General features: G+C 44.2%; 1 long non-coding RNA gene across 1 annotated transcript; it reads left to right on the plus strand.

Annotated features, from left to right (window-relative positions):
• Positions 1–4,502: 4,502 nt before the first annotated feature.
• LOC130520315 (uncharacterized) lies at positions 4,503–6,955 on the plus strand. Its single transcript, XR_008948771.1, has 3 exons — positions 4,503–4,604; positions 6,083–6,250; positions 6,854–6,955. It is a non-coding gene; the product is annotated as an uncharacterized LOC130520315 (long non-coding RNA).
• Positions 6,956–7,519: the final 564 nt, after the last annotated feature.

Raw genomic sequence — 7,519 nt, forward strand, 5'->3', positions numbered from 1 at the left:
TAGACAAAACTAGGTGAGGGTGCCTGGTAGACACCAGCCAACGAGGAGGGAGATGGTGAGGGAGACAGGAAGTCATCTAAGACAGGTTGTGCCTTTAAAGATGAGCCACAGGTGAGATGGATCTCCATGATGAGATGGGAGGGAAAGAGGTGGGAGAACCTGGGAAGAGTGAGGGCCAGAACAATATATATTCTCCTCTGGAACAGTGCAAACCTGAGAGGTTGGAATTGTGGTAATTACATATTACTATCATTTTTTAACCTCATGCCTTTGATTAACCTTTCAGATTAATACTGGTTTCACTTATAACCTTATAAAAGTTTCCCTTCTGTATTTAGATTATGGGACTGCAGCTTATCAGAGATCAGCTGTGGCTCTCTGGCCTCGGCGCTGAGGTCCAATCCCTCCCATCTCAGAGAACTGGACCTGAGACAGAACCAGCTGAAGGATTCAGGAGTGAAGCTGCTGTCTGCTCTCGTAGAGAATCCACACTATGGGCTGGAGACATTGAGACAGTAGCTGGTTGAAGCCAGTCAACTCCCGCTCATCTGCTGCATCACTCACTGACCACTGGTGAAGAGCATCTGTGGAAACATCTGCCGTCTACTCCGTCCATAGATGAAAAATTCAGTTTTTAAAAAGCGCTGGTGCATTTGGAGTCTGACTACACATTTCTGCCATTTTATTAAGTCAAAATTGTTTTCCCGATCAAATCCAGGGCAGAAACCCCGGGTGAGGCAGGGGTTAATTGGGCCTCACGTCTGACTGCACGATCCAATACAAACTGGGTTGCATGACGTGTGCCATATTGCTAATATGAGATTTACAGAAATAGTTATACACCATGACTTTCTGCAGTCTGTCATGTCTGTTGGGGTCCAGGGTGGTGTCTGTTTTTTCCTCCAGGGGGCGTAGGGGAGCTTCATTGCCTACAGCTGGCACTGTAGGCAGGCGCACCTGTGGGCGATTGCCACCTGGCTGCCTACTTAAGGAGGGAGCGCCTGCCCATCGGGGCTGGAGTGTTGTTGTCTCTGTTGCTATCCTGTTTTTTTCCCGGCACGCTCGAGGACTCCATGCCGTTCTGCTGGACCGGTGAGCGTGCTGCGCCCGGTTCCTGGGTTCTCTACAGTCCCGGAGGACTGCCTCTGGTTTGAGGACTCTCCGTTGGACCCCATGAAGTGCGGATCCTACTCCTGAGCTACCCGCAGTCCAGGACTGTTTGTCTTTGTGTTGCCCCCCGAAATAAAACTCATTTGGACCTTCTTACCACCGTGCTCTGGTCTGCTCTCGGGTCCTCTCTAAAATCCATATTGTAACAATGTCTTTTGCTGACCGCCCAATAAAGTGCAGAGAAAAGTCAGGTGAGGCAGCCAGTTGTCGTCGAAATCCTCAGAAGTGTACTCAGACAGGAGCACGAACAAAGTTCACCACAAGTTGAGACCAGACTTGGAAGACTTTTCACCTGGCCAGGGGGGAGTGGCGCTCCGATCAGACACGAACTCTGCCGCGTCGTCCCGGAGACTCTCCTCCTCCTCCTCCCCAGCGTTGTCTCTTTTATTAAAACAGGCATGATTACACAGCAGGAGGCGTATCTTCGTTACACAGACTGCATCAGCTACATTTCTCACACAGGCAGGGGAACGTTCATGCTCGCCGAGTCACATTGCTCATGTTTTGACCATATTGGAGCGGTTCTCAGCCTACGCACAGGTGCACAGGCCTGAGGACCCTAACCTAAGCAGATATCACACATTATTGTTTGGTCCTCCTTCTTACTAACACACTCCACTTTGCCACATTTTAATCCTTCTCGTATTACCTACGAAACTACTCTACTTTTATTAAAATAGCAATAACATAAAATGCAATTCGCGATATTTCACAACACAGTACTCGGCCTCACCTCAAGGGGGCGCAGGCTGGCAGGTGCTTTCACGCTGGTGCTTTAATAGGTAAACTTTATTAAAATTTATTCAAGCACCAATTGTTACTGTTGGTCAAAATTAAATTTGTGCTGCACACATCTCTGCACTTTAATTTGTTTACAGTATAAATGAATTTCTTAAAACACAAGATGGAGCTCTATCCATAGCTATAAAAGAAAGTTCTTTATAGGACAAATATGGTCCTGTGTATATGTTTGTGTTGGTTTGTGAGTGTAATTGAAAGAGGAATGCTGATGGGATATGAAGCATTATCAGGAGTTGTATGCTGTTGGAAAAATGGTGAAATAAGATGCTTTTTTCAGTTCTTAAATCGTAAATCTGACTCTTGAGGAGTCAGAGCCTCACCAGCCATGAACCTCACCGCACGTCACTGGAGCAGATGATCAACTCAGCAACATGATCCGACACACCAACACGATGTCTGGAGGCTTCAGGTCAAAGGGACACCAGGAGACGACTGTTGCTTCTCCACTGAAAAATGATGTTTAAAGGCTTAAAACGGCGCCATCAGACAATCACAGTCCATGAAAACTGACCTCAACCATCAAAAGGACCTGGAGAATCAGCACACAGGTCCAGCTTCAGAAGGTTTTATACGGCCATCATCGAGTCCATCCTCACCTCCTCCATCCTCCCCTCCTCCATCCTCCCCTCCTCCGTCCTCCCCTCCTCCATCCTCCCCTCCTCCATCCTCCCCTCCTCCGTCCTCAACTCCTCCATCACCGTGTGGTATGCTGGTGCCACCGCCAGGGACAGACTAAGGCTGAGAAGGTGATGGGCTGCAGGCTTCCATCCATCCAGGACCTGTATATCTCCAGGACCCGGAGGTGTGCAGGTCGGATCACAGCCGATCCTTCCCACCCTGGTCACGGACTGTTTTCCCCCCTCCCCTCAGGCAGGAGACTACGGTCCATTCGGACCAAAACCTCCCGCTACATGAACAGCTTCTTCCCCTCTGCCATCAGGCTGCTGAACACCAAGTGACTTATCACTAAGCACCACGTACAGCAGCCAGTCGGACTCACGAACAATACATTACTCCTGCATTGACCTGCACTGTGGACTTTTAACTTAACTGCTGCTCTTGCACATTATAGGAATACACATTACCTATTCCTTACTATTTATATATACAGTATATACAGTATATGTTTTATCTTATTTATCTTATTCTAGTGTTTATTGTCTTCTCTATGTTGAATGTTGCAGCGTCACACCGAGACAAATTCCTGGCTTGTGTAATACTGTGTACTACATGAACAATGGCAATAAATAAATCTGATTCTGATTCTGATTCTGATTCCATCACTGATGACCACCTCTCAGCTGTCCTTCAGTCACCTCAGACATTCAGCCAGCTTTTAATACCTTTGTTCAAGCCCAGAACGCACTGGATTATTCCCACTGAAGATGGAAAAGCAGCTGGAAAACATGAGTTATTGTTAACTGTACTGGTGTATGACTAGAGCGCATTACTGGACCACTATAAACTTGTTGTTTGTGGTTTTTCTTTCTTTGTGGAGATTAACACGTTAAAAATAAATTGCACTGGTTCAGCAGTTGATCTTGTTTTCTTATTTGACCTATACGACACAATTTCACAAAGCTAAACATACATTTTTACAGAATAGTTTTATCCTTCCGATTACCAGCACCAGCTATTCAAAATATATAATGTAGTGGGTTTTAAAATGAACTGAATGATGTCTGCCTTGTCTCTCCTCTACCTGTCCTCCCCCTTCTCCTCCTCTCTCCCTACCCACCCCCCCATCAGCAGGAGGGTCCCCCCCCCATATGAGCCTGGTCCTGCTCAAGGTTTCTTCCTGTTAAAGGGGAGATTTTCCTGTTGATTGTTAGGGAGTTTGACTACAGCAGACATTACAAATAAAGATGATTTGATCTGATTTAAAGATAAAAGAACTGCGCCTGAAAATGAAGCAGAAGCAATAAAAACCCAACACCAGCGAAGCTTTCGAAGAATCTCAGATATTGATGAAAAATTCTGGAAATCATGATGGAGAGATATTTTTCTCATGGCTCAAATTCCACAGCTATTAAGTGATTAAATGGATTTAATGGTGATATTCTGGAGTCCACAATTTCAGGTGAAGTTACACTGGGGAACAATTTGAAAATATCCTGTTGAAATTATTCTAAATTATTCTGATTAAAAATAAATTGGCATGCTGATTCCAAAATTACAGTCATTTCCCCCCAGCCCGTCAAGTTTTGAAAGCTTCTCCTCCAGATCAGCAAATTTCCCCTAATGAGCTGGAGTCAGACTGGCCAGCTGATGACAACTGGATCAGCTCCGTTGGTGCCGTCACCATTAAGAGGTGTGTGCAGCCCCCAAAAGGTCAGAACTGTCAATATCCTATAGGGACACTTTGAACCAGAGGGGATCCTATAGATCAAAAAGTTGACCCAGTTTGATTCCGCACCCAAAAACGAACATCTGTCAGACGAACTCCAGTTGTTTCCCAGTATTTCAGTTAAATCGTGGACCAAATTGTTCTGAAGAGAGGCGCTTGTGCTGAATATGACGCGATCCAACTACAAACACGGGACGTGTAGAGAAGAAGAAGCGAAAGTGAAAGTTCTCAACTTCGGGCTCCATCTGGAGTGACCGAGCCCTGATGGAAAACCTCTAATATTCAGGTAGCATTTGGTTCTTTCACTGCTGTCGTCTCGAATCAATGTTCCGCTGCGAGATGCGGCTTAATAACCTGCGTGTGCGCAATGAGCGTGCGCGTGTTTCGGACGCACATTGCGGCTGGTCGACGGGAATGTTGTGACGGATGATCAAACTTTGTAGCGTGTTTCCTCTAACTGCGTTTTCCGCTAACCCTGAGCCAACATTTTAGAGGTTGAGGAAGCACATTTTAATACTCACAATAAGTCACAATATTATTTGCAGTTAGTGGAAAAATCACGGAAAGAGGGACACAAACGCGACAGTTTTAGCCTCCTCTCTTTGTCCCTCCACCAGGGGGCAATCAATCCTTTATTTAAAAAGGAGAGTATGTAAAGAGGGAGAGATCAAGGCATTCCATTTTATTGTTTTAACAACTGGTTCTTTGTGGAATATGAATTTGTTATTATGGATTTATGAAATGTGTTCTGTTTTGAATGAAGCAGTCAAGAAAACGAAACGAGACCTAAAGCCATGGTGTTTTCATATTTTTGGTCCTGAACATGTGGTCAGATAAGATTAGTCTGAGCAGAATTGGGTGTTTTTTGCCCTTTGCTGTGTGTCATCTATTCTATTCAGCATGTTGGGTTGCTTGACTTCTGTTGGGTTGTGGCAACTTGATCATCACTTCTGAGATATTGACACACCTTTTTCCTGAGGCTGGCTCCAATGCTGCCAACACACCTGGCCATGGATATGGTGGGACTTCTGTGATGAGTGGGGTCAGAGGTGGTGGACAAGCTCTGCTCCAAAACAAGCTTGCTAGATATGTTTGGGATCTCCTCCGCCACAACCACCAGCTGCAACTAGTAGCTGTGCACGCCATGCAGAGTTTTGACCTCTAGGTCAGGCTACAAATGTTTTTTCCAGCACCATCATGTGTTGGTGAGAAACATGATGCGCCTGATCAAAAAAAGCTGCTTGTAATCTGACAGACGAGCCATGATGAGATGTCAAGGTGCGTTGTTGAAAATGAAGATCCTCTTCTTGGAATCCTGTCTGAGATGACAGAAGATGATGCTGCATTTGACCCACTTTGATGATGTGATGACGTATTTCTGTTTAGTTTTGAATGCATTCTCATCTTATTTGTTGAATTTCATGTTGAGAACTGACATCTTGAAAGAATTTAGGTTTTCTTGTAAACCATAACCAGATAAAAAATGATTTAATTTGTATTTGTGTGCGTCCGTCTAATGCCACCGCACCTTCTGAAACACCCAGGAGAAACATTTTTTCCACAACTATTTTATGTTTAACATGGTGTAAACTTTTAAGATGTCCCAAAACTTTTTTCCAATATATATGTGGCCTGTATGATGTACAGGGTGACATCATATCATAGATTTTGATGTGAATGAGCCGACAATACGTCATTGGACAGACCTCTGCTTGTCTTCATGCTGAGAATCATGTTCTTTAATCTTCTTTTCTGTGTCAGCAGACTGTTCCTGCTTAACCGTTTAGACTCACATTTAAAAATGAGCGAATGTGTGATGGAAGAGGAAGAGAGAGCAGAGTCCACAGTGCCCAGCTGTGTGTCCATGAAGAGCGACTGGTCCAAAGACCACCCTTTAAACTTCTGTATTGGACCTCAAGGCTCACCTTTAAAGTAAGGTTTTCTGAACCACATAACTCTGCCTTAGAACATTTCACAACCATACAAAACATCATTTTGTGGGTATTAGCCTCTACTATCGTGAAAAATGAAATTCATCAGCTCTTTAAAATGAAACGGTGCACAGTCCTTTCACCATGTTGGCCTGTGGAAAACCAGTGTTGTCGGCCCGATGGACCAGCGTCCCCGTCGTTGCCGGACCACCGTTGGCCACCAGTTGGGTTTTGGGATCAAAGTGGGGGCGTTTCCTGTATCCGGTTCTCCTCACGGATCCATGACTACAACATGTTGCTGCAAGTGCAGAGACGTTTGCTCTGGAAAGAACTTTAGAGCACATTCAGTGCTGCAGGATGAGGGGCTGGAAAAGGTGCCAGTTCTTTTCTCACTGCAGGGAACAGTTAAAAAAAAGCAGCTTAAACTCTGAAAATGTGAAATGATACAGAGACATCATTGATTTATTGATTCAGTTGTTATCCAGAATGGATTAGAAATGTTCCTGTTTGATAAAAATGCAGTGAATTGGGATTATTTAACTACAACCTCTACAGATTATTTACCTTCATCACAGTCTCATCACTATTTCTGATGTTTCCTCAGGATGGACGAGGACAGAGCAGAGTCCACAGTGCCCAGCTGTGTGTCCCTGAAGAGTGACCACTCCAAAGATGCATAATAACTTCAGAAGTTCAGAGGAAATTGTAAGAAAACTAAAGCGTGATGATGTGTTTGTGTGGCAGCTGTTAGTCACATTAACAGCAGCAGGTTGTGAGTTTATTATTGGAGATGTTTAACACTTAAACCTCAGACAGTCATATAGTTACAGACTTAATGTGAATATTGTTGATTAGAAACAAGAATCAGGTTTAAACTGAAAGATGAATTCAGACATAAATGCTGGAACAATATTGAGTCTTGATCAGGTTCTTTCATCCTATAAATCAAAGGACTAATAGAGATGTGTTTCATAGTGAGAGGGGGGAGCACATCCTATCAAACTGGGACCAGTCAGCTCCACCAGGAGAGTCCTCTTGTTCACAATCTGGAAGCAGATCTGGAGATGCTGAAATGAAGCCCAAACAAAGTAAAACTGTTCAATATGAGATTTAATTTGTGATGTCATGAATTTGTAGTTGTGTTGATGATTTATTATAGATGGAAATCATTGGTTTACTTATGTTCAGGAGGTGATCTGCAGGAGGTGATAGAAGGTCATAAGATGAGTCTGAAGAGAAGATGTGAACATGTGACTGAAGGAACTCATGA

This window comes from Takifugu flavidus, unplaced genomic scaffold, assembly GCF_003711565.1.
Source record: "Takifugu flavidus isolate HTHZ2018 unplaced genomic scaffold, ASM371156v2 ctg343, whole genome shotgun sequence".
Classification (NCBI taxonomy): domain Eukaryota; kingdom Metazoa; phylum Chordata; class Actinopteri; order Tetraodontiformes; family Tetraodontidae; genus Takifugu; species Takifugu flavidus.